This window comes from Tenrec ecaudatus, chromosome 6 (genome assembly GCF_050624435.1).
Source record: "Tenrec ecaudatus isolate mTenEca1 chromosome 6, mTenEca1.hap1, whole genome shotgun sequence".
Taxonomy (NCBI): domain Eukaryota; kingdom Metazoa; phylum Chordata; class Mammalia; order Afrosoricida; family Tenrecidae; genus Tenrec; species Tenrec ecaudatus.
In genome coordinates, this window is record NC_134535.1 from 15,295,422 (window position 1) to 15,318,253 (window position 22,832).

Sequence of the window (22,832 nt, forward strand, 5' to 3'; positions counted from 1 at the left end):
CATCCTGAAAGAACAGCGCCTGGGGGTCATACCGGAACCGTGGTTCTCAACCTGTGGGCCCCGACCCCTTTGCGGGGGCCAAACGACCCTTTCACAGGGGTTACCCAATTCCTAACAGTATCAAAATGACAGTTATGAAGAAGCAACGAAAATAATTTTATGGTTGGGGGGTCACCCCAACATGAGTAACTGTATTATAGGGTCACAGCATTAGGAAGGTTGAGAACCACTGTGCTAGAAGATGAACACCCTAAGTTGTATCTTCTCAGCAATGGTGAGACAGTTAAAGTTTATTGTGCCAACCTGACTGATAAACACTTGTGGGGTTAATTGAAGGGCAGAGAGATAAATGGCTCAGTGAGCCTCGCCTTTCTTGTTCTCGGGTCTCTTGCTTTGTGATGGTCGGATCAGGGTGCAGCTACCTTAGCCAGTTCCCTGCTTCAGCTGGCAAGGCTCACTTCTTGTGAGACATCCCCAAGGAGAAATCACATGGACCTACGCAGATGCAGCCCTGGGTGCTGGAGCAGCTATGTGGAGACTCCTGCCAGCGCTGAGATGCTTACACGTTCACTGGTTTGGCTTTCCTCCTGCAGTCGGCGTCATTGTGTGTGCTTTGTGAGATGGAGGAGAACTTTGTGGATTGGTGTCGGACATATGAGTTGATGTTGGACTTGTGGGCTTGGGCAGCACTGGGCTGGGATGTTTTCTTGATGTGCTCGTAACCTTTATATAAAACTCTCTCTTATACATGAGTTTCTGTGGATTTGTTTCTCTAAAGTATCCAGACTGACACAAATGGTAACACAATCGTGGCAACAGTGGAGTTGAGCATACCAATGACCGTGAAGGAAGCGGCAGTGGTTGGTTCTGTTTTGTGTGGGGTGGCTATGAGTCATACTGGTTTGAAGGCAGCTAGAGACAGTTTCACAGGCTATTGTGAGGTTCAGACATGCCCACCCATCTGAATAGAGCATGGCACTTGGGAAGTGACCGAGTGGTATGGTGTTGTGACTCAATGTTCAGAGCTATGTGCTCTGGAGCAGAGCAGTCGAGTGGGGCCTTTGAACCCAACTGTAGGGGTTGAGTTCACAAAAGTACTCTAGCTTCTCGAAGCCTCCGAGTTTTCAGCAGTGGAAGAGGCCTTATGCTGATCCCATAGAATATGGAAGACGATTCTTTGAGATTATGAGTGGAAAATACTTAGCACAGAGCTCGGGGCATTGAATCCTGAAGGTATCACTGGTTGTGGGCCTTTGGGTGTCTCTGAGTGGTGCAGATAGTTAATGCACTTGAGAAAAGGAAATTATATGAGTCTAGGCGAGCTAGGCACATAAATCGTTGAGTTGTACAGATTAAAATCTTAAGTGATTGGCTGCTACTTACACAAACCATGGAGTTGGTGATAGGGTAAAACTTCCAATAATATCCATTCACAATGGCAAAGCCATGCCTCCCAGATTCATACATGACAGAATGAAGCTGGAAGGGGCTTTAAAATAGTAAGTCAATGGTATTTCTGAGCCAGAATTCATTGGGCACCCTCAAGGCAAGAGATTCAAACCAAAGTCCAACGTCCGCCAGTTCTATACCCTTGAAGACTTGCCCAAGTTGATGACTCTGCTCACGCAGGGACCCAGGCCCTTTCAGAAGCTCCTGGACTTGTGTACTTTCCCTTTCAACATCCTGTCAGCCTAGAGCTAACCTGTGTTTGTAACCTGTGACTCCGTCTTCCCTCTATGTCTCTCTGTTTCTGTGTCTCCTTCCTCTTGTCACAAGGACAGAACATATTGGATTAAGCCACGCTAGTCTTGTTATGACCTTTGTTAACTAATAATGCCCGCCGAGATCTCATGTCCACAGGTACTGGGGCTAGGACTTCAGCACTGTGGGATACAGTGCAACCCATAACAGATAATAGTCCTTGGACGTACAAGGGGTATCCTTCAGGCTTTTCCTGTCCCTTTAAAATGTTGGCCTACTAGCCACGCAGCAAATGTGGGGTGGGCTGGGCAGCATAGTATGACTTACATCCTGGTTTTACCAGGAGCTTCATACACACCTGACTGCCCTGTGTCTTCAGGACAGACCCCTCCAGGACAGTTCCCCTCTCATAAATTCACCTTTGTGCCCATAGCCCAACGACAATAAAGAATTAATACAACCACATAGGACACTCCTTACTATCAGGTACAAGAGCAATCCTGGAAAGCAAGCCCCAAAGCAGGTGGCCACAGCCACCTTGTTCACTGTTGATCCCCAGCACCAGTGAGGTACTGGGCACATAGTAGGGGCTTAGTAAGCATTGCTGAATGAATGGATGTCTTACTCCTTCCATGTGAAAGTTGAAGTCGAACTTTGCTTTAGTGCTGTAAATGCCACTTCAGAGATCACACACGGGATAAGAAAACAACTTTGTCCTGGGCTTAACTACATCATGATGAAGTCGTCAAGCAAGGACCCAAGCCTGGGGAATCAGCATTCTTGGGCTTTCATTCTGGTGTGCTTCCCAACCCCATATTCTAGAAAGTTTGTTGGAGTTCCAGGAATTTTCTCGGGCTATTATACCCTCCTGGAAAGCCTTACAGTGACCCATGTCTGCCTGTCCCCACCACTCTCTACATTTCTGTCTGTCTGTCTCTCTCAGCTCCACCTCTACTGATTTTATTTTGTCTGCCAGAATTAATGTTGACATACTTTTAGACCCTCACCTTGGGATTTAACTGTTTCATCGCTTGAATGTTCTGTTTCTCCAACCAGATGCCACACTAACTGTGGAGCATGTGCCTTGCCATGTAATCAAAGAATGTGCTATAAGACTGGGCACATTGAAGCTGAGAATAATGAGTCTCAGTGCCACTCTCCATTGAAGGTTTGCTGTGTGCCAGGGCCTATCCCAAGTCTCCTGCACACATTGCCTTACGAGTCAACATCTTTCTCTGAGGTCAGTTCTGTTCGTGTGTAGAAGAGCACATCGAAGCACAGAACCAGCTCACAAAACAAAAGGAAACCAAAAATCGTTTAGGCAATTCTTAGATAAGTGAGTTTAGCAAAGTTGCAGGGTACAAGAGGAGCATACCAACATCACTTGTGTTTTTATGTACTAGAAATAAGCATGTGGATGTGGACATGAAATGTGCCATAGCATTCATAATTGTTCAAAAGACATACTCAGGTGTTACCCTAATAGAACACACAGGGGTCATTCATTTTTCTCTGCTCTTCCTTATTCATTGTGCAACCTGCATATACATGAGAGGAGCCCCGGTGTCACCGTGGTTACACATTGGGCTGCTAATCACAAGGTCAGCAGTTTGAGACCACCAGCCACTCCATGGGAGAAAGATGAAGCTTACCACTCTGATGAAGATTTCTCTCTTAGAAATCCACAAGGCCAATTCTACTTTGTCCTGTAGGGTCATGATGAGTCGTAATTGACTCCAGGGCAGCGAGTTTGCTTTGGTTTTATGAGGCAATTGAAAATACCGTGACCTGGGTTAGGCACATCTTAGTCCTCCAAGTGACAGCCTTGCTCTTAAACAGTTTAAATAACTTTTGTACAACAGCTTTGCCTAATGAACTAGATCTTGATTTCTTTTTTTTATAACCCTTTTATTGGCACTCAATCTTCATATCACACAGTTCAATAGTTCAAGCATATCAAGAAGAGTTGTACAATCCTTATCACAATCAATTTTAGAACACTTCCTTTTTTGTGCAATCTTTTGATCTCTTGACTGCTACTTTCATGGGTTTTGATTGTGGACCCAAGCCAGAGGAACTACTTGACAACTTCAGTCTCTTCTGTTTATCGTGATGTTGTGTTTCGGTTGAGTGGTGAGATGGTTGGTTTTCTTTATATTGAGGTGTAATCCATATCGAAGGCTGCAGTTTGACTTCCAGAAGCAGCCAAATGCCTTTGTGTAGGCCACAAAACACAAGTAAACATCTTTCTGCCACTCCCTGCTAGAACCCAACATCCACCTGACCTCAGCAACGATATCCCTTGTTCCACATCCTCCTCTAAATCTGCATTTCTGGCAGACTCCTGTCAACGAACTCTTACAACCATTGTTGAATTATCATCAGAAAATTTTACTCCCATGTGCTATTAATGATATTGCTCCATAATTTCAGAATCCTGCTGGGCACTTTTCTTTGGAATGGGCACCATGATGGATTCCTTCCAGTTGATTGGCCAGCTGTCTTCCATATTTCTAACCCTAGGAGTGCTTCCAGTGATACCTCGGCGTGGTGAAACATTTCAGTTGGTATTCCATCAGTTCCTGGATCTTTGCTTTTGACTAATACCTATGATCTCTTCCTTCAACACCACCAGTTCCTGTTCAGATGCTGCAGTGAGTCTGTATACCCCTTAGGCCTTCTTTTCATGATTCCTGTATCATTCAGTATTCTGACCATACAAGTCTTCAATATTGCAAACCAAAGCCGGAATGTATTCTTTACTTCTGGTCTTTGCACATTTCATTTGTGTCCTTAAGCTGCCCTTTGCAATGTTTAATTCAGCTCTTTGATTGCATTATTTCTTTCATTTGCTTTAGCTACTCTATGTTTAAGTGCAAATTTCAGAGTCTCTTGTGACATCCATTTTTTATCTTTTCTTTCTTATCTTTTTAATGACCTTTTGCCTTCTTTCTAGATAAGCTTCTTGATCATATCTGCTGTCATTAGTCTGTAATGTGTCAAACCTATTCTTGAGCTGTTCTGAAATTCAGGTGGAATAGACTTCAACCCTTTGTTGTTGTTGTTACAACGTTTTATTGTGCCTTAGGTGGGGGCTGGTGATTTACAGTTCAGTCAAGGTCATAGTTTGGTTCTTGTGGCCTTGTTTTAATTTTCCTCAGTGTCAGCCTGAACTTATCTGGGAAAATAAAGATGGGCAATTTCTTCTCTTCCAGGGCCATGAAGCTAAGAGAAGAAACAACCTGAATCCGGGAGACCATGTTGCCTCCATCAGGTCCTGTGCGTCCAAGAGCAACCGGCGAATGGAGATGGCTCTGTCTCAGCATCAGGGAGACCTGGGGATGGGAACATGGGCAGAGAGAGCTGGTGAGGACATGGGGTTGAGTGGCAAGGAAAAGGGCATTATGACTTTGTTTTTCTTTTCTTTTATTTTTGACTGTGTGTGTGTGTGTTTCTGCATGATTTGAGTCATTTCAGCAGATTTGGATCTTTCATAATTTTAAAAAAGTGCAATCAAATTTCTTGTAGTGGGGAAGGATACTGAATTCTAGTCTAGTACTGGCAGTGAGTGCTGTGTGGCCCCGGGCAAGACCCTTGTTGGCTCTGTGTCTCAGCCTCCTCCCCTGTAAACCAAGCAGTTTGGACCAGATGTCTTTAGCAGAAGGGATTCCGCATCCCGATGTTTCTCCCAGGGCCTCAGTCTTAGGGGCTTCCTGGGGAGAAAGAGTCAGTCAACTGCTCCTAGAAGGCTCAGTGGGGAACTGTCAGGAGAGATCCCTGTTGGCTTTGTTGGCTGAGCCCTACTCTTCCCTATCGCCATACATCCTACCCTTACAGTGGGGCTCCTTTTAAGGAAGTAGCTGGAGACGGTAGAGTGTGGAACCTGACAAGCAAAGCCAGAAGCAGGACCAGACAGGGTGAGCTATGAGAAGCCCCTCCTAGGACGGAATCATTGCATTAGTGTTTCTACTCTGGTACCAAGGCTTCAAGAGACAGTGCATTCAATCTGAAGATGGGGATATTGAGGCACAGGTGGTTGGAAGGAATGGTCAAGAGGTGTCCATAAGTGAGCAAAGTTGGGACCAGAATCTAGGACCTCCAGGCTCCTAGCCCAGAGCCCTCTTCTCTCCGAGGATGCAGCTACCCACACAGCTCTAGAGATACCCCATGGAATGAGCTGTGGTTGGTGACACCAGGACCAACATGGCCAAGTGGGGCCGTACATCTGACCCTGAACCCATGAGCCTTCATCCCTTTCTGAGCCTCAAGCTGGGAACATCTTATACCAAGGAGAGGGAGCTGGCAGAGCTGAGCTCTGGTGCACACAACGAAACCACTGAAAAAAAAAAACAAACCCTCGCTACCCTCGAGTCCATGCTGACTCATCGCAACCCACTGCGGGTTTCCCAGAGTGTAACTGTTTACAGGACTAGAAAGCCCAATCTTTCTCCCTTGGAGCTGCTGGTGGTGGTTTGAACTGCTGACCATGTACATCGCAACAAGTAACCACCACACCACCAGGGTTCCATAAGAGAACCACACACACACAATTAAGCTTACCGCCATCCAGCCTATGCCAACTCATAGTGAAGCTATCGGGCAGAGTAGACTGTAACTTTTTTTATTTAAAAAAAAATTCAGTAGAGATGCAAAGAAGTAGCTCGCAGGACCTAGATGATAGCATTCCTGAGACTGATGCCATCCATCAATGCCTCCAGACAAAAGCAGCCTTGCCAGTGTCATGTACACTTGCTTTTCTTAGCCCTTCATCTGTCTCCACCGAGCCATGTCACTTCATTTCCAGTGCCCTCACATAGTCATTTGCAGTTTCATGGTTGAAGCCAATTACTGGCTCAATCTATCCAGACTCTGAGGGATGGCCCCACCTCTGCTTCTGCTCAGTCTTCAAGGAGCCAGTGGGGCCAGAAGAGGGACTCTGGACCATAGAACACAGCCACCTTCTAGACTCTGCTTCAGAAGGCCAGGGCCTAAGGTTACACAGAGTTGAAGTTCTGGGCTTGAAGTCAAGGGCTTTGTTCACATTTGGCCGTCAGAGTTCAGGATTCAGAGGGAATGGGTATGGTGAGAGAAGATGGTGGCAGATGGTGGCCTCCTCGAGGACCTTTGGAACCTTTGAATAATGAGTCATACCAGAGCATGATTTCCTCTAGAGATCTCACTAGCTTCACCGAGGGGGATTAGGGCCTCAGGACATGACTACCAGCTGCCTTCTTTCCCTGGCAACCTCCCACTACTTCCTCTGAAGGTTTCTGTATGCGAAGTTGCTGGGCCTATTGGTTGGCCTCTGGAGCATTATCAACACATAATGGGTACCACATGCAGCACATCCAGGGGCTGTCCGCCATGATGCCACCGCTCCAGGAGATTGACAGCTGAGGCCCGGGCTCACCTTCCTCCCCAGACTACTTGGGATCCACTGGGCTGGGAAGGGGGAAATAATTGGGCCGGGAGTTGGGACCAACAGAAGGAGAACCCAGTGGTTGAACTGAAAGATTTAAGCAATAACTGCCTCTTCATGCTGTTGTGGGGAGGATGGTGAGTGACCATGGGGACAGAGTTAGTCTCTGGAAGATGGAGAGAAGACGCATCTCAGAGCTTGGAAGTAAGGCTTCCCTGGTCATCGGGAGGCCCTGCTTTTGAAACCAAAGAGTTAACCCTTTCAATGCTTCTTTTCAAATCTTAGGAGGCTCCAGGCTAGAAAACAGGATGGAAGGCTGAATTTTCTGCTCTGAAGAGGAAGAGACTAGGCGTTTTAATCCAAAGGGACAATAAATGAAGGGGGGTGGGGGACCTCAGCCAGATGTACCCTTGATTGGTCCCTTCGAAGATGAGAGTGGGGCTGGTAGGAGAGGTGGGAACCTCAAGCCACTACCTCATCAACTGCTCCTGTAATCAGCTCCAGGTCTGAGGAGGAAATGGTCCTGTCCCCACTCTGCTCCTGCTCTCTAGAGGTCACTAGGCAAGGTGTGCTCTGGAGGGGGACCTAGTCTCTGGCCCTAGGACACCTGACTGAGGTTGAAGCTGCTGTGAGGGCTCAGGGACAACCTCAATGATGGCAGCCTACGGTGATGTTGAAACCACATGTGATCTTTTGCTCTAGTGATTGAGGAATGTTCGAGTGCTAGGATGATGGGCCAGGGGGTCACCTTCTTCTCCAGGACAGTGCCCATCCACCAGTCACTCTCCACGAAGTCTCTAAAGACCATGTCATCCTGGGGCCGTGTGAGGTGGTAACCAAAGGAGAAGGTCACATTCTGTAGCTTTGTGTTTGCTTCAGATTCCACTCCACCCTGAATCTGTTCATCTGCTCGTGGTAATAACATGCATGCTCTCCCGCCTGACTCTCCAGTCCATACAGCTTCCCAGTGTACAGCCCGGTCCGTCTGAGCCAGTGTCAAGATGACTCCCTCTTCGTCTGGCCAATAGCGGTCCACTAGCTCTTGCCCCAGTCCTAGCCCATAGAGGAAACCCTCCAGGAGGTGACTGACCATGATCACCAATTCTCCAATCAGGTCAGGATCTCCTAGGGCCAGAGTGACTGTGTAGTCATCTCCCTGATACTCACCATCAAATTGACACATCCTGAACTTGGCACACTGCGTCTGGAAGACAGCCTTAGCTCGAAGCCGCTCTGCCAAGAGGAGGAGGACTCGGGCATTGAGGCTGCCACCGCTGCCCATATTCCCGACCACAATGGGGAACACCTCACTGGGGCTAAGCGGACAGTCCCCAGCATGGACGGTGTGGAGGTGACAGCCTGACAAACCCAGGGCCCTCATGCCCACAGTGTGCGCCACCTGGAGACGGCTGCTCAGAACCTTGCTGACAAGGAGCGGCACTCCTCCTGTCTGGACTGGAAATCCCTGTAGCTTCCAGAGCTAGGAAGAGGTTCCCAGGGCTGAGCAGAGTTCCTGCTGGGGCACAGCCCTCATGCGTGCCAGGCCCAATATGTTCCCCATTTCAGTTCAGAGGATGGGGAAGGATGGGGTGCTATTGCTCCCTCGACCCCCCATGGGACCCACCCCCCATCTTCAGACTCCCCAATCCCAGACACTTCCACAAGGTAAGACGCTAGACCGTCTCAGACCACCTTGTTGCCCCTTCCCCCACCCAACACCCTGGTCATCTTGATGGGGGCGGCCGCGTTGAGTAATGAGACGGTAACTCTTCGCAGGGGTCGACAGCCTCACTTTTCTCCAAGGAGGGGGTTGGTGGTTTTGAACTACATTCCTTGGCTTAGCAGTCCAATGCACAACTTCTACACCACCAAGGCTCCTGCAGGTGGCTGATGGCCCTTTCATGCTGGTTACACGGTTCTGAAGTGTTCTCTCAATTAACCCCACATGTGTTTATCGGCCAGGTTGGCACAATAAGCTAACTACCTCATGAGGCTTTCTGCTCCTGTAAAGATGGACAGTCTTGGAAACCCAAGGGGCAGTTTTCTTCTGTGCGATAGGGTCACTCAGAGTCAAAATCGACACCATGGCAGTGAGTGGTTTCCAGTAGCTCCCTACGGGTTCAAACTGGCTGTAGATGCCAACCCACCCGATGGGTGGCAGAAGAAGGTCTGGCCCTCTTCTCCTGTAAGGATGACAGCCAGGAACCCCCTGGAGTAGTTCCACTCTGTCCCGTAGGTGCCCCCATGAGGTGGAATCTACTTGACAACCACAGGTGTTTTTGGTGAGTGGTCTGAACGTAACCTTAGGGTGAGATTCCAAGGTGGTTTTGAACCATGGGATCTTCTGGAAGCCTCAGGAAGCCTTGAGCCCTTTGTCTAAATAACTTTTGTAAATCCATCAGTTAAATAGGTTATTTTTTTGGTCCCATAATTCATTTTATTTTGTGTGTGTGGTAAACAGGAAGGTACCAAATCATTGGACATTTCAACACTTTTCCAGTGTACAACTTAGGAGCAGGGAGTGTGTACTTCCTGTGTGGGACCTCCACCGTGGCCTGTTTCTAGCTCTTTGCCTCTCCCTTAGTGGAGGCTCCTTGTCTTCTAAGCAGAGTCCCTCTCTCTTCCTCCCTCCTGCTCCTGCAAACCACGCCTCACCTTAGGTCTGCATCCAGTTTACTTATTCTAGATCTTCTAGTTCACTGGAACAACACACTTCTTGCCCTTTTGAGATTGGTGATGTCGTCCAGGTTCATCCACATTATTCCGTTTCTCTTGTGGCTGAGTTCTAGTCCATGGCATGTAAGCACCCAAGAATTTCTGACTGGGGCAAAGGGTCCAGTGCCAGGCTCCTCATAGAAAAGCTGGTGGTTTGAACCTACCTGGACGTACCCAGGAAGAAGGGCCTGGTAATCTGGTGCTGACAGGTCACACCCAGGAGAGTTCTACCCTGCACTTGACAGGAGAACCCTACGGCACACTTCTGCCCTGCACTTGTGGGATTGCCAGTGAGGGAGAGTGACTGTGTTTGTGTGTTTGATGGCTTTGGGTGTGTACACTTCAATCTCTGTTGATGGACAAAGGACACAGGACTTTAGAGACAGCCAATTACCTTGACCTTCAGTTACCAGAATAGTAAGACCTTGGCCATGCCATAGTGCGTGTACATCTTGCTGAATATCCGGTGATGTCTGCAGCCACAGTGGAGAGCAAGAATGGCTGTGGTGACAGTCACAGGTCCTGCTAACCCGGTGCTGTCACTGGCTGTCTGACCTCCTAGGGGAGGGGAAGGCAGCATTCAATTTTAGTGAGAGGTTAGTGAACATGCAGATGCCCAGGCCTATGAATTGTGGGTGTCTAATGAGGATCTAGTCTAATTCAAGAGCTTATAAATGGTTAATATTTTGGATAAATTGATTGAAGTTTAGGATAAGGGAAAGAAGTATAAAATAAGACTCTTGTTTGCGTTATGAGCTCTCCCCCATCCCCATGGATCCTCTACATCCATTTTTTAATTTAACCTGGAAAAATGTGTGAAACAGATATTTTATAATAAAAATAAGAATAACCTTGTTTCTGCCAACCCCGGAGTGGAATTATACCTCCTTTTCCCTGTGTGAAGCCATGGTTTCTGTGTGAGTGTTCTGTCGAGCTCTCGTGAGCAGGCAAGGCATATGATAGCAGTTCCACGTTCCAGGAAATGCCCAATAAGGAAATCATCTCTTGGAAGTTAGGTGTCTCCTCCCCCAGCCCTCAAGGGAGTCAGCTAGGTGTACAGTTAGCGGAAAGAACTTTGGAGTCAGACCAGGGCGCCATAAAGCCCTACCACTCATTCTGGTGACCATAGACTTTCCCTTTGGGCCTCCCTTTTGCAAATCGATATAGTGCGGAGTTATAATCTAAACTACACAGGATCGTGAGGCATATAAAAGGAGTAGAGGTTGCCCTGAGGGAGAAAGGGGAGGCTTGACAGTCTCAGAAATCTACAGGGGGCAGTTCTACTCTGTCCCACAGGTTGCTCCGTGTCAGAATCAAATTAGTGGCAGTGAGTGACAGGGGCTAAACACGTTGTTCCCTTGATGCTACATTGTACCCCACTGGCATGACTGCAGCCGGTGACTCTGAGTAGCCCACTCGCTTGGGTACAAGACTCTTGACTACAAGCCTCATGCTTTGGAGGATAATTCTTTACCTCAGTGTCATAGTTAATGGACTAAGAGTCTAGTAGGGTATGGAGATGCTCCACATTGGGACACCAGAAAGTGGGCATTGAGGGAGACAAACAACAGCAGCAACAACAACAACAAACAACCCACAGCAAATATTCTATTTACTCACCTCAAAGAAAACGCTCACCACCATCAAGTCGATGCTGACTCACAGCAGCCCTATAGGGCAGGGTGGAAGCGCCCCTGTGGGTTTCTGAGACAGTCACTCTTTACAGGAGTAGGAAGCCCCATCTTCCTCCCTCAGAGCATCTGGTGGTTTTGAACTGCTAACCTTGCCCTCAGCAGGCCAACGGGTAGCCATTACGCTACCATGGCTCCTTTCCACCACCTAGGAACTTTTAAATCTTCATTGCTGCTGTTAGTTGCTGTTGAGTTAGCACCCATCCAGGGGGTCCCCATGCACTATCTAAGGCAACGGTGCGGTTTTCCTGACCCTTGGAGTATATAGGCCATTTTTGCAGCCACGGTGCATTTGGAAAGCCTTTTAATGTAGGCACGCATTTTCCAGTACTATCGTGGACACAATTCTCTTGTGAACCACAAGGTTCTCATTGGTCATTTTCAGAAGTCGGATCACCTGGACTTTCATCTTGATCTGCCCGAGCCCGGAAGCTCCATGAAAACCTGTCCATCCCGGGTGACCCTGCTGGTATTCGAAATGCTGGAGGGAAAACTCCCGCAATCACAGCAACACGAGTCACCAGAGTAGGACAAACGGGGCGGTGCATGGTGGAAATTCTTTATAGCTCTCTGAAATGATTGTATTTCGTTTTGTTAACTTGGATCTTATCTCTCTAGCCCTCTCCCCACTAGATGATCGTCTCGAACAGAGCAGGGAATTTATCTCTGACTTGCCCATCACTGCTTTTCCACTCTCCAATAGTGCTGTGAACAATACAGATTCTCAATAAACAATTGCCAGTTGGGTAAATAAGGAGCTCTGATGATATAGTGGTTATGCATTGGACTGTTGAGTGCAAAGTCAGAAGTTCAAAACCACCAGCAGCACTTGCAGAGAAAAGACAGGAGTTTCTACTTATATTGAGAGTTGCAGTCTTGGAAACTCACAGAGCAGGTCTACCCTGTCTTATAAGGTCCTATGAGTTAGTATTGACTCGATGGCAGTGAGTTTGGTTTTTGGTAACTGGGTAAATATCATACTGCTAAATGACCACTGGGCTTCAGTTCATCCACACTCACTGAGAGGGAACTCTGTGTCTTGAGATAGTGTGTTTCAGTGCGTTTCGGACTGTTAGAAAGTCACTTCTATTACTGGACACATTCAGTCCATTTGGCCACACAGTAATTCTTCTCCTTTCTTCAATAGATAATTCCATGTTTGGTAAGGCATAAAAGGTCCTGTTTGGGTAAGGCATAAAAATGAGGTCACCTCCCCTTATCTTCCAGAAGGACCTACTCTGCCTCGTTGGCCACCATTGTAACTCAGACAACTGTCTAACATGCTAAGTGCTGCCACAACCTGAAACCCCCTCAGTCTAACGTCAGCACAAGAGTGGGAAGCAGACACGGATAACTAGACCCACATTTCCTGAGTTGTTTTGTGCCAATAATAGATTTCCCATGAGTGGTGGTGGAAGAAGCTTCAGGGGTTAAACTCTGGGAAACATTAGATTCCATGATGCTGAAATCATTTCTTTCCTGTAGGTCTTCCCAGCAACTTTGAGAGGTACACGCCTCTGTGATGCCCTAACAGGAGGCTCTGATTTTCACATTTTCATAAATAAATTTGTCCAAGGAACAGTGTTCGTCAATGCCCAAGAGCCACCTCACGAACCACAGATTTTCAGGCTTTCTAATTTGGCAAATGTTGGACTAGATATTTGTTTAGCTTATTTATGTCTGAGGTTTCATGATATTGGTTAGGACCCGTTTAGGGTTACACTATGTTTCTGCTTCAAAGCCCATGAGGAGACGCCCTGGTGACATCATGGTTCAGTACTTGACTACCAACCTAAGGGTTGGCTCCTCCAACCCATTCAGTGGCTCCACAGAAACAAGACCTGGTGACCACATGCTGTAAATACTATAGTTTAGAAAATCCAATGGGGGCAGTTCTGCTCTGTCACATGGGGATGACTAGGAGTTGGAATTGACTAGACTGCTGTCTTGACCGTAGGGGGACAGGTATGCAGATACAGCACCCAATTCTTTCAATGGGCTGCCAACTTTCTTCATTCACCTTCTTTCTTTCATCACTCCCACCTCCACCCCCAACCAGGTTCCTAGTTTATGACCCTATTCAAACAATATCTCAAGATTCTTGGGGTGATAAGGGTCACCATATAATTGTTTGGGAGCTGTAAATGATTTAAATTGGCTAGAATTCTAATTACCACGAAATGACTTTATTGCCTCTTGATGATAACAGGCCTGTAACCTTCCCTCCCCTTCCCCCCTACCCCAGCACAGGCTCCCCACCTCTAGGGTTCACACAACGGTCAGAGCCCGGGCAGCCAGGCAAGAGAGACCGTCTCTTCCAACGGCAGAGCATGCCTGGGCTGGAAAGGGGGTCACTCCTGGAGATCTTGTCAGTGTCTCACTCTTTCTGTTCTTCTGTTGACTTCTTGGGAACCTTGGCAAGACCCAAGTCTTGAAATTCATCTGTCTTCTCTTATATCCCATTTGGTATCTGGGAGCCCTGTCCCATTTATTTATCTTACCTGTTCAGCAATTTACAGGGCAGTGCAGGGTGGGATGGATGGGTGGAGGCCAGGGGAGCTAAAAACACACGCCGTCATAATGTAGGGTTTATTCATTCAACTGTTGATCCATTCTCAAGTATTTATGAGCGTTGACCCCATGCTAGGCACTGTGCTGGGAAGAACACGGTTGTTAGCCCCGCGGTGGCGACGTCATGTGGGAGACATTGCCTGGTCCGGTGCCACAGTCATGGTCCTTATTCATGGTCACTGCTGTGTCTGAGTCCACTGTTGTAACGATGAGACCCATCCGTCTTGAGATGGGGTTTCTTTCCCCTTTGGTGGCCTTCCATTTTACCAAACATGACATCCTGCCCCAGCAATGGATCCTTTCTGATGACCCCTGGAAAAGAGCCCTGGTGACAGGGGTGAATGATGAGTGGAGCTGCTAATCACAAAGTCCGCAGATTGAATTTACCAGCTGGTCTACGGGAGAAAGACGAGGCTCTCTGCTACTATGAGATTTACAACTTGGGAAAGCCCCGGTGGCCAGTTCTGCTCTGTCCCACAGGGTTCTGAGGGGTCACAAGGGGCTCAATGGCAGGGGCTTTGGCTTTTTGAGTTTGGGTGACACATCCAAAGCAAGTGAGTCCAAGTCTCGAGCACTATTCTGTACCCTGTACGGTTTTGTTGGCTAATTTCAGGAAGCAGAACACCAGACCTTTCTTACTCATCTGCCTTCACTCAGAAGCTCGGATGAAAGCTGACCCTGCTGGTATCCCAAGTACTGGTGCTGCAGCTTCTAGCCTTCTAGCCACACACAAGCCACCACAGTGCCACATCCCGACAGATAGGTGGCAGAAAAATAATCGACAGTGAGTAGAGGGAGACAATATATACCATGTATCCCCATTATTTCATCTCTATTACACACATGTATGTCTATTTCTATTAGTTTTATATATTTAGAGGAGCCCTGGTAGCATAGCTGCATATCACAAGGTCAGCAGTTCGAAACCACCAGTCGCTCTGCAGCTTTCTACTACTGAAAAGAGGTAAAGTCTTGGAAACCCAGTGGGGACCCTGTCCTATAGGGTCACTGTGAGTCATAAATGACTCTATGGTACTGAGTTCTGTTTTGGTTTATATATATATATATATATTTAGAAGCACATCTCATATTTTTGTACTTTATTGTTTTTCACAGACACTACATATTAAAAACACAGAAAAAGTGGAAGCTTTGTGGAAACCCTGTATGCAACTAGTCTCTCCACTTTAGCACATGCTCCCCATGGCATGTGCTCACTTCATGCCTCTATGTCCCATGTTGGTAATACTCATTATACAAAGTTTTCCACGATGCTATTGCACACTTACCAGACTACTAAAAAGTGCAGCTCTCTGCCATGGGGAGAGAGCTGGTGCATAGCTGTGCATTGCCGATGGATAGCACCCAGTGCAGGGTTTCTGAGGCTGCAAAGCTTTATGGGAGCAGACAACCTCAGCTTGCTCCCTTGGAGCATCTGATTGTTTTGAACCACTGATCTTGCAGTTAGCAGGCTGATGTTTACCCAACTACAATAGAATGCAAACATAACTCGTATGTGCACCAGGGAAAAACAACAAAACCCACATAAAAATTGGGTGACTCACTTTATTGTGATATTCAATTTTTCGTGATGGTCTGGATCCAAACTGGAAATAGCACCTAGGTATGCCTATGAGTATAGTATACAAGGAAACTTCAAAAGTTAATGGGAAAACATGGAATTAAAAGATAACGGATATTTCTCTTTCTGTAGAAGGTAGATAGAACATCCCTTGAGAGAAAGTCAAGGCTTCTGAAACCCTATGGAGTAGTTCTACTCTGTCCTCTAGCAAAGAAAAACAAAAAGCCGAAACAAAACCCACTGTGAGCAAGTGCATTTCAATGCACAGTGACTCTGTGAAGGGGATGAGTCTTTATGGTATAGCAGATCCCTCCTCTTTCTCCTGCAAAGTGCTGATGAGTCTGAAGCGCCAACTTTTGAGTTACCTGGCAGCTCTCCCAGGCCTGCTGTTTATATACATGCTACTCACTGCCTTCCAGTCGATTCTGATTCATAGTGACCTTATAGGCAGAGTAGAATGGCCCATGTGGGTTTCTGAGACTTAGCTCTTTATGGGAGTAGAATCCCTCATCTTTCTCCCATGGATATATACATAGACCTATAAGCAATAGATATAACACATCTCTAACTATCCGGATACATACACCGCAGTCCTGATGGGGTAGAGGTTACATGTTGCACTGCAATCCACAAGACCTACCATTCCAAACTGTGAGGCTCTCATTGGAAGAGAGACAAGGCTGTCTACTCCCGTAAAGAGTTACAGTCAGAAACTTGCAGGGGCAGTTCTACCCTGTCCTGTAGGGTCGCCGTGAGTCAGAATTGACTCAATGGCAGTGAGTTTTTTGAGTGTATATATACACAAACTCAAACTCAGCTCATGGTCATTAAGTTGATGCCGATGCATAGGGACCCTATAGGGCAGACATGAACTGCCCCATGGGTTTCCAAGACTGTCTCTTTACTGGAGTAGAAAGCCCCACTCTTCTCCCACACATACATGGGGTGTTTCAGAACTTTTGTGGAAGAATAGAGTGAAAAGATCATGAAAACTTTCCACACACTTAAAAAAAAAACCCTGTGTGTGTGAATGTACACATATGGATGTGTAAATGTATATGTATCTGCATATACGTATATTGTATAAAGTAGGTGTAGCGTCCATAGTTAAAAATGTTGGCATCAGACACATCTGTATTTGAATTAGAACTCTGCCTTGCAGTGCTGGGTAATGTCATTGGCTGAAAACAGAGAAGAACAGGAAGATGCTTGCTTGGGTTTTCTTGACTATGCAAGTCCTTCAACTGTGTGGACCATAAGAAAGTATGGATAACATTGAGAAGAATGGGAATTCCAAACCATTTCAATGTACTTCTGTCGAACCTGATCTAACACAGGGGTTGGCAGACTGCCGTGCTCAAGCCATATGTGGCTCATTCGGTATGTACATGTAGCTCCAAAGTAAAATTGAAAATAAAACCATTATTCAGACAATGATGATTGCATTTGTTTGTAAGTATATATTTATGGCTCTGAAATCGTTTCTAAATTGTTGTGAAGGACAGGAATGGCTCTTCTATCTCAAACGTTGGCGACCCCTGTTCTAACAGAACAAGGGAACTGCCTGATTTAACTGCAGGAAACATGTGTCCTAAGGTTATTCCTCTCACCACAGTTTTCCAATTTGTATGCTGAGCAAATGATCCACGATGTTGGGCTACGGGAAGAAATATGCAGCAACAGGATGGGAGGAAGGCTCATGAACAACCTGAAGATGAAACGACCTTATTTGCTGAAAGCAAACTTGAAGCACTTCCTAATGAAGGTCAGAGACTGCAGCCCTCAGTATGGATTGAATCTCAATAGAAAGAAAACAAAAATCCTCAAACCTAGATCAATAGACAACATCATGATCAATGGAGAAAGGACTGAAGTTTTCAAGGATCTTGCTTGGCTCCACAATCAATGCTTATGGCGGAAGCAGTCAAGAATTCAACTGACTTACTGCATTGGGCAAGTCTACCGCACTTGATTTCTTCAAATTGTTAAAGAACATTGATATCGCTTTCAGGACACAGATGGGCCTGCCCCAAACCAATTCAAACCCAAATTTGCTACCACAGAGTCAATCCAACTCATAGTAACCTTATGCAGAGTTTCTGAGACTGTAAGTATGTATAGGAGCAGACAATTTCATCTTTCTTTCATGGCACGACTGGAGTATTGACACAATGGCTATAACAGAGGAAAACTGGTGAGGATGGCACAGTAGTAGGCAGTGCTTCATTTTGTTGTTTGAGGTAGTTAGTTTATTGTGCCAACCTGGCTGATAAACACATGTGGGGTTAATTGAAGGGTGAAGGGATAAATGGCTCGGTGAGCCTCACCTTTCTTGTTCTTGGGTCTCTTTTCTTTTTTGATGGTCGGACCAGGGTGCAGCTGCCTTAGCCAGTTCCCTGCTTCAGCTGGCAAGGCTCACTTCCTGCAAAACATCCCTGAGTAGAATCCACATAGACCTACCCTGATGCAGCCCTGGATATTGGAGCTGCCGTGTGGAGATCCCGGCCAGCGCTGAGATGCTTACCCATTCAATGATTCAGCGTTCTTCCTGCAGTCGGCATCATTGTGTGTGTTATGTGAGATGGAGAAGGACTTTGTGGATTGATGTCAGATATATGGGTTAATGGATTAATGTTGGACTTGTGGGCTTGGGCAGCACTGGGTTGGGATGTTTTCTTGATGGGCACTTAACCTTTATGTAAAAATCTCTCTTACCCATGAGTTTCTGTGGATTTGTTTCTCTAAAGTACCCAGACTAACTCATTGTTCATGGAGTGGGAACCAATTCTATGGCACCCAACCATGACAACATCCCATTAGATTGGTGTAAGAATCAAAGCTGTTGCCACGTGGTAGGCTCTCAACACATGAGGACCACTATCATACTAACAAAGATGCACAGTGTTGTGGGAGTGAAAAGGAAGAATAATTATAAAAGATAATATATAACTACGATAAGCATCTACAAAAATAATATGTGACAGTTTCTCAAACGTGACATCATATGCAAATAACAGCCACCAGCACACTCTTAGCGTTGGAATGATATCAATGATGTATTATTTCCAAAGGGAGATCAAAGGCAAGGTAGGTGTAGACTTAAGTTGGGCTTTGAAGCATGTAGGGGTGGGAAGGGCATTTCTGGTCAAGGGAAGAGCAGGGCAAATGGCGTGAAATAGGAATGTTCCTGGTGTGTTCCTGCAGCCTCAGATGATCCCATGTGGCTGGAGCAGGGGCTTCCGGGGACTGCAGTAGGAGAGGTGGTTGGAGAGATGACGGCAGAGAGTTTCTTTGGAAAACATTTCCTGTTGATACTTCTTGGTATTGAGTTTAAGGCTGTCTTTGTATAGTCTCTACACTGGTCCCAGTGTTGCTGCCCAGAGCATGTTTCCCTTTTCTCATGGTAGACCATCCTCCAGGCATCTGCACGCCGAGCTGGATAGCCTGGAGTTATCTCATCTGCATCTGAAGCATCTCCCGGGTCTTCGTGTGACCCTCAGGAGGCCTGATTTGGAGAACCTGTGCCTCCCAGACAATACTTCTCTGTTCTGTTTTCCCCTTTTAAATAAATGGCGTCTGCATCGGAATTATTTTTATTGTGGCGATTTTCTAATATACAAGAGGATAGCTTAATGAACTGCCATATGCCTGCCCATCAATAAGTTTCAATGACTATTCACATTTGGCGGGGCACATTTTCTCTCTTTTTGTTTGTGTTCTTATTTGCTGGGAATTTAAAACAAATCCCAGACATTAGTATGCATCTCTAACAAAAAGGGACATTAAAAAAATCCCATTATGTGAGTACCATAATTCTTACAACAGAAAAATGTTAAAATACTCTATTTCCCAATCCAGATTCAGAATTCCGTGATGGTGATTTGTTATGGGTTGACTTGTGAGTAATTTTACAGAAATATTATTAGCCCTGATATGACTGTTTTCTCTGGATTCCTCCCAAGTCTGTCACCCTCCAGATGACCCTGGAAACTTACACACCCAAAGAGGCCAGATGGGAATTTATACTATTACGACTCTCAATGTGTTGGATTGACATAGTGACTGCAATAGTGGGCTCAAATTTAGCAACAATTGTGAAGAGAGCATGGGGCTGGGTAGTGTTTTGTTCTGTTGTACTTAGGGTTGTTATGAGTTGGAACGGACTCAATGACACTGAATAACAACATTACAATGGGAATGTTCTCTTAGAAGGAAGATGGTGAGACTTCATCTTGCTTATTTTGGACATGTCATTAGGAAAGGACATTGTGGTTGGGTCAGTCTGATAGATATGGTGTTGTGTCAACTTGGCAGGGCTAGGATTTTTAGTGGCTTGACAGGTAAGACCTAGTAATTCACCATGATAAGACCTCCTTGAGGGAGTGGCCAGCTTTTGATATAAGTAAATGCTTTGAAAAAGTTTGCTTGCTTTTTGCTGGGTCTTGGTCCTGCATATGGCTTGTCCACCTCCAGTGATATGTGTGTCATCTTACCTGCAGACCTTCAGCAACCACAAGCCAATTGTTTTCCATTGTATCTTCAGTGTATCAGCCCCTGCAACTACATGAATCAGGAGAAATTTCTAGTCTAACATCTGACCCATGGACCTGCAACTTGTTTAGACCTAGAATTTGTCCTCTTCTACAACTTTGTGAGCCATTTTCTGTATATGAACCTCTCCCTACATATACACTCTCAACTGCTTTTGTTTCTCCAGATAACTAAGCCTAGGATAGTCAGTAAAAATGAGAGAAGTCTTCCATGGGTTGGATGGACATGACAGTCACACTGATAGGCTATCATACATCAATGATCAAGCAGATGGCACAGGGCCAGGTACCTTCTTTGTCTGTTTTGCATAAAGTTGTCAGAGTCAGAGCTGACTGGATGACAACTGATAGCATCTATGACATTTTGTCCAGAGTCTTCATTTGTATCGCGGTGAATTTTTTAATATCATTCTTCAGTACATAGCCTTGGTTAATCCCCACCACCAAATGACCTTTTCCCTGAGGAGAATCCAGTTACAAGATGGGGGAAGTTACTGATTGGATTATATGATTCCTGGGAACAAGGTTAATTGTGATTGCCATCTTGCTGGGTGTAAAATGAGCCATCGCAGAAGCAGGAAGGGGGATTTTACTATCAGCAAGAGAGAAGAGCCAGGCATAGATTGTACCCTTTGGACCCCCACATCCCTGAGTTTTGAGCTTCCTTGATTTCAGTAGACAGCTGTAACACCAAAGGTGAAGCACAGGAGAAACGACAGCAGCACCAGAAGTCACAGTATGAGGCAGAGCAGCCTGCAGAGCAAGTAAACCTGAATGCTTTGGGCCAGGAGACTGGCTTGTGGAGTGGGATGCCTCTGGGCACATAGATGGGGGAGCTCGTTTGCTCACCATGGGAGTTGGAGTTCAATGCCTTCATGTTGAGGCTTATAAAGGAGTGGCATGCCCTTTGGGCATTTATTAGAAGCTCTAAAGAGCTTTGTCCAAAGAAGGGAGAGGCCAGGCCAAGAGGCGGAGGGCCAAGACACTGCAGAGAAGAAACGTTCCTGACTGAAAAACTGAACCTCTCACCCGAATTGTCATCTGTTAACTTCTTTAACAAACTGTGAGCATCACCTGTGTATTCTGTGGCCATTGCAATGAATAATAGAATCTAAGAAGTAGCCTGCCGTTGATGAGAAGAGAAGTTGGTGTCAGATTGGGGACAAAGAGAATGAGAGTGATGCGGGTTTGACCTTGGTCTTGTGACAGACTTGGGAGCCAGAAGAGGTCAGATGTGGCACCCATACCATGTCTTCACTTTTGATACTTCAAGATAAAAAATGCTACTCAAAAGTACACTGGGCTTTAAAGATCTACCGCCTCACTCACACCTTCAAGGGTCTGGAATCTAGATTAGGCAGGAAGAAGTCGATACACGCTAAAGCAAATGACCGGGAGGCAACAACGTCAACAAGAGGACTCCTCAGAAAAGCAACATGCAGACCTATTTTTAGCATTTCACTTAGCGGACATTCAGGTTTTGGTCTTGTCTCCAATTCTGTTAGGATATTAAGATTCTGTCACACCCAGCCATGACACTACCCTCCCCCCACGCCCACCACCCCAGACACCCATTGATTCCATTGAAGAACATGAGGTGCATTTGCCTTGATCTCTGGTTTCAATTTCTTAATATCCCTGTGACTCTTTTTGCCACTTAGAATGAAGGAATGGATTGGAACCAACTATGGGGATGCTGCCGGACTGCATGATTTGGAAGTGTGACTGTGTGTGTGTGTGTGTGTGTGTGTGTAGAGTACATTAGGCTGTCTGCCTGATAGACAGTGTCCCTTTGGGGATAGCCACTGTTTTAATGGTTTCTCTGGCATCTAGACGAGGACTCTGAGTGCTCCTGGGATGGAGGAATCCTGGCTAGGTGACACGGAGGATTCCTCTCTTTGTCAATCTCAAGGTCAACGGAGACCAAACCAACCAAATGCACTGCCATCGATACGATGCCACCTCACAGGGACCCTCTGGGATAGGGTGGAACTGTCCCTGTGAGTTTCTGAGACTGTCACTCTTGACGGGATCAGAAAGCCCCAAGGAGCAGCTGGTGGCTTCGAACTGCTGCCCTTGTGGATTGTAGCTCTGCTCATAACCACGGCACCGCCAGGGATCCGGTCAGCCCGTCACAGGCGCATCCGTGGAAAATAGCAGCTGTGGCAGGCCCTGCCTGACATCGCACCCCTGTCCAAAGTCTGACATTCAACTTTCATATACCCGTGCCATGACATCAGCTCCAAGTGTAAGCCAAGTGCATTTGCTTTCAGACTCAGTGCGTGAAAAGGACCACTGCGCCTCGCTTGGTTTCACAGATGAAAGCTGGTCTCGATGTGCTCAGGGTCCCTTCCTTTTCGATCCTCAGCAGAGGAAGGTCATACAGTCTGGTGGTAGACTCCACCCCAAACCAAACCCAGCTCCCTGCCATCAAGTTCATTCCAACTCCCAGAGACCCTATAGGCCGAGTCGACTGTCCCTGTGGGTTTCCTAGGCTGTACATCTTTAAGGGAGCAGAAGGTCTCCTCATGAGTGACTGGTGGTTTTGAACTACCGACTGTGCAGTCAGCAACCCAAATGCAACCTACTACGCCACCAGAGCT

The 22,832-nt window shown here is 46.4% G+C and overlaps 1 pseudogene; it reads right to left on the reverse strand.

Annotated features, from left to right (window-relative positions):
* Nucleotides 1-7,768: 7,768 nt before the first annotated feature.
* Nucleotides 7,769-9,879, reverse strand: LOC142450666 (mitochondrial import receptor subunit TOM40B pseudogene; annotated as a pseudogene).
* Nucleotides 9,880-22,832: the final 12,953 nt, after the last annotated feature.